The sequence below is a fragment of the Aptenodytes patagonicus genome, chromosome 3, assembly GCF_965638725.1.
Source record: "Aptenodytes patagonicus chromosome 3, bAptPat1.pri.cur, whole genome shotgun sequence".
NCBI lineage: Eukaryota > Metazoa > Chordata > Aves > Sphenisciformes > Spheniscidae > Aptenodytes > Aptenodytes patagonicus.
The window spans coordinates 42,166,699-42,171,745 of record NC_134951.1 but is presented as its reverse complement, the minus strand read 5'-3'; the positions used below and the strand labels follow the sequence as shown (position 1 = coordinate 42,171,745).

The following is a 5,047-nucleotide window of genomic DNA, read 5'->3' as shown; positions in this document are numbered from 1 at the left end:
CCAAAGGGATACTGCAGTTATACTACATACCCATAGGCACCACAATGAAAATTGAAGCTTATACCTAATTAAGGTTTTATACACACCAGTTCCCCCAGTAAATGCAAATTTTAACAAAATTAGACATGTCATATGTTGAAAATGCTCATGGCAAACAATCATTTTGCATTCCTGCAAATAAAATTTGTTTTATACTGTAAGCTGGAGGCGAGTGTAACTTATTTTTGTAATAAAGTTTTTATTTTTTTTATGTGTCATTAATATAAATGTGTGTTAGTACAGAGATCTTCTGGTTAAAAACTTAGAATCGCACACATTTCAGTATGTTTACTTGTATTTACATAATTTTTTAGAATAGTGGTTGCCAATAGCCTGTATGTTTCACATTAATTGATTTTTTTTTTTGTTATCTTAATAAACCATTTTAGTATGTTGTATGTCAATTACTGGGATAGCTGGGACATGAAGTGTAATTTAAATTGTCAAGTATTCATTGGAATATGTAAATGTGCCTTGCCAGTTTTGAACTTTAAGACAAAGTAAGTGAATGATGGTGAAATGAGTAGTCAACGCGTAAGAGACGTTTGCTACCACAGTTTCATATACTGCCCTTGCTAAAGAAAAGTAACTTTTTCTTCAAATTTGAGCATAAAAGTATACAGTTGCGTTAGCTTCTGAATTTTCAAATCTAGTGATAGGATATTAGGCTTATGGAAAGTGGGTTTGCTAATTGTAGCCTTAAGTATAATTTTGAATTTCAATGTAATCCTTGGTGCTGGCATTCCCAGTGCCAAGGAGCTTAAATGCTCCCTTCAAAGAGGTTGCCATGCCTACTGGCACTTTTACTGTCATATGGTTTTATAAGGAACACTGTCAAGATGTGGAAACCAATTTTGAACTTGCTATAAAATGAAAACACTGGGGGCTGTAGGAGAGGGGAAGTCCTCAGATTTCTTAATCTTGAAATCTCTCCATTGCTGAAAAACTTAAAACACTTGTGGGATCACAAGTGCTAGTGACTAGTTCTTAGTGTGGAAATATGTCGGGGGGGGGGGAATGGGATAATATATTTATGGAATTATAACAGTTGATGGAAGTGCATAAAAACATTGCTGTTAAGGCACTGCATGTGTTGAAATTATGGATCATATCCTTAATTTCAGCTCTGATAAAAGCATGGGGGACAATTGCTAAAAACATTAAAAAAAAAAAAGGCAAAATTGACAGGAAAGTGTTTGTTTTTAATGGAATGCAAGCAATGGTGAGTGAGCAAAATATCAAGATCTTGACAGTGTTCCCTCTAATTATGAACTCAAGCCATTATAACTTTTAAAATTAAATATGATTTGCACTGTTCTGATATTGGTGCAGTTTTTTAGCAAAATGATCAGAAAACTAAATTGCATGTGGTGATTAATATTGTGGAAAAAAACCTAAAATCAAAAAATGTTATTTTCAAAGCTTTAAATTTGATTGTGTAAAGAAAAACCGTTCATTATTAAGTGGAAGTACTGGTGAGAATGGGCAAGTGCATATATACAACATCAGTTTGGTTGCACTTGGGTGTTGGTAAACTTGAAATGTTCTACAGCAATAATGCATCTCGTACGGGGTGCGTTGGTGACAAATGGACGTATAACAGTTCTTTTTGGCATGTTGAAGGCAAGTGTTGACTTAATGTATTATGCTGCCTCTGTTTATTCTCATAGGAGGCTTTCTTTACTGAAACACCTGCAAAGGTTTGAGTATAAGCTAGCATAGTTCCACATTGGTTTGTAATGTGTTCCTAAATTTGAAGCCTAGTTGAATTTAATAAGAAATCGGAAACTGCTGCTGCTGCTTAACACTTCTGGTTTATAAACACTCCAATACACAGCTTTTTAAAATATACTCTTGTTTTAATATTCATTTTTGTTTGAAGGGTTTCATATAGGAGATAAAACTGTACTTTTTTTTTTTTTTTAAAAGAGGAGATTTGTTACCACCCAGAACTTAAGTTTGTGGTTTTAGTGTTTGGAGGAAGGCTGTTATTACAGATACTAAGACCAGTTTCTGAATTTCTGCATTGTACAACTCCTACCTAAATACTGTCTTAAAATCTAAGATAAGGAATACTAATTCTGTTCTTGTTTGGGGTGAGGGGTATGACATAGTCTAAAATAAACTTAGCCGCCTCTGAAGGTAGGATTCCCAACTTAATATTTCAGGATAGAAATGTTATATATGGCTGCAACTTTTTTCACTTGTGCCTTTGATAATTCTTCAGAGGCTTAACTTTTCTGTTCAGCTTAGCAGTTATTTCGATGCTTCCATACATCAGTGAGGGGAGACTTTTTTTTTTAAAGAAATAAAACTGAAAGGCAACATGGACATAAACACATGTAACATTTTCTGAAAAGAGTGTGTTCAAATTGATACATTCCACAAAATTAAGGCTGTTATTCCCTGACTTGTATTAGTGAAGACTTACTGGGAAATGTTAATTGTTTAAAATGGAATAGCAAGTTTTGGAAGTAGGCAGTATGACAGTAAACTTTATAACGTAGTGTTCTGAGAATTGAAATCGGTAAAGTTGGAGCTTGTGTTCATAGCCTGAAGCTTATGAATCCCAACTTTATGACTGGCTATGATGGACTTAAAAGTCTGTCTTCGCCAAGTGTCTTGCTGAATTAATTCCAGCACCAGCACATGACATCTCTTGGCCGGGGCTAGCTAGTTGCATTAGTTGGGCAGAGGAAACACCAGATTGTACTTCGTCATTTGCTCTGTTGGATAAAAATGATATGTGGCAACAGGAGAAAAAGTCGACCTGAAGATTCCTTGGTCCTTAATACGGGTAGTGGGGGCAGAAGGAGTAAATTATTAATTGTTACTTTACAGCCATCTAGTGCAGACAAACATAAAGCTTCCTAGAAGCTCTGATGATAAACTTTTTTCCTGGGAGACCGACTTTCACATAGTCATGTGGTCAACACTTGGCAAGTGTTTAATTATACTTACTTGTGTTATAAAATCCATAGGATGAAAGAGTGAGTTTTCTTTGGTGCTCCATTGCCTTGATTGTTACAATAGGTAGGTAAGTTGAAAAGTGCCACTAGGACTAGCTTGTTAGTTTACTTGGAATTTGGAGAGAGGGGTGATTGTCTCATGTAACGGTATCTTTTTCTTGCCAACTGGTTACTAGTTTTTTCCACAAACTTACGTATTTTTAAATGGCCAGCTCTCAAGTGGGTGTTGCACAGCCGAGCTCATCTGGAAGCACTGGGTTACATTGATTATTTAAAGCTATCTTCATGAAAGCTTCTTTAGATGGTCAGACTTCCAGGTACATGATAAAAGCTTTTTTTTTAAAAAAGAAAAAAAACAAGCATCTCTGACAGTCTAGAAAACACAGTCATAGTGTGTAAGCTAATAGGGAATTAAATACAGCTTGAATATTTAAAGTTTGAATCACAAGATACACTTCAGTTCCGAGAGTTGTTTCCAAAGCCAACACTTACTTTCTGACAGTCATTTAGATAAAACTTGCAGTGTCAGAAATCTGGATTCCCTCTAGTCTGAGAATGATGTATTTGGCTGATGAATGCTGACAGTTCACTGTCTCTGTTTGCACAGTTAGTGTGACAATACAGTTTTACTTGTTTTGGTCACTAATGTGTAGAAAACACATTGAATCTTACCACTTATTTTCTTTGTGCTAAGGAAGTTATGAAATGCATTCTTAGTTCTGCTACACAGCTAGTAGAATAGCCTATGCCATTTGACTGCACAGAAGATAATGGTAAGTAAAAATAGACATTCTAGTACTTAAATGACTTGCAGTACCTAAAATCCAACTTCAGTAGACTGTTTAATTGACTCGTCATTTGCAATTATTAGGGAGGTTGTGGGTCTTACCTCTTCAATTTTAGCATGTCCACTTCAATGCTAAGTGAATGTTGAGTGTAAATCTGTTGAGTGTAATCTGATACTGTTTAATACTTCAGATCTAAAAATCTCTGAAATGCTTCCTAGATCATTCAGTGTGTATTTTTAAACTGATGGGTTAGCAGTCGTAGTGGTTAAAGGGATTGTCCGTGAACAGTCAGTCATTGAAAGCCAGGAACTGAATATATCGGGTACTGGGTTCCTGGTTCCAAGTGTAGCATTTCCAGTATTGTTCTGCTATCTAAAGTAACATTTTTTCATCTTTTTTTTTTCTCTTTAGTGGAATGAAGAATGCACCTAATTCTGTCACTAGTAGTGGGTATTTAAAAACTATATGACTAAACGTAGCTAATTTGGGATTAAAAAGCTTCCTCTGTGAGAATTCAACAAAGGCAATTTTATAGGTATCCCATTAGTAAATTAGGGCTTTTCTTAAGGTGCAATTTTAGCGTACTCAAGAATGAAGCTCTGTATTAGAAGACACTGGTGAGAGCTAGTCTAAAATAAACTATAATTAATATTTTCATAATGCAGGTGTATCACAATTGGAAGGTGATTTTAATCTTTAATACTAAAGCATTTGAGAGGACAGAAAAAATACCTAGTCCCTGCATCTGGAAAAGCTGAAGCGGCTATTAAAGGACTGCTCCTGTTTCAGATTGTAGCCAAAGGCTTCCATCGGATAGTGCAATGAAACTTTTTTTCTTCAGTGCAAACAGTTGTTCGAACAAGCTAACCTGTTACCATTCCACAGTTTCAGCAGAATTTTTGAGTTCTGTATATGTGCTTAAATTGATATTTTTAGCAGAAGACAAATCTCCAGTGACAATCACTGGTGTATATGAGTAGTACTTTCACCAAGAAGTGACCAATATGTAACTTTGACTTAAACGAGTCTAGTGAAACTGTCCTTACTCGTATTACCTACACTTTTACAGAAGTATGTTAGTTTACACTTCCTTTTGAATTAGTGGGATGCTTAAAAGCTACTTTGAAAAAAGCTACAGCATGTACATTGTTAAAATCTGTCAAAATTTGCAAATGAAGAAATATGCTGCAGGTTTCATGCTAATGGAAGACTAGACTCGAACATAAAGGGGGGGAAAAAATAACGTCATAA

At 35.2% G+C, this 5,047-nt stretch overlaps 1 protein-coding gene across 3 annotated transcripts in view; it reads left to right on the top strand.

Annotated features, from left to right (window-relative positions):
- The window catches only part of SYNCRIP (synaptotagmin binding cytoplasmic RNA interacting protein), a 26,372-nt gene extending 25,016 nt beyond the window's left edge, over positions 1-1,356 (top strand). For all 3 annotated transcript variants that reach the window (XM_076333178.1, XM_076333177.1, XM_076333176.1), the window contains exon 12: positions 1-1,356. This exon is cut by the window's left edge. The gene's annotated coding sequence lies outside the window, so the exon portion shown is untranslated.
- Positions 1,357-5,047: the final 3,691 nt, after the last annotated feature.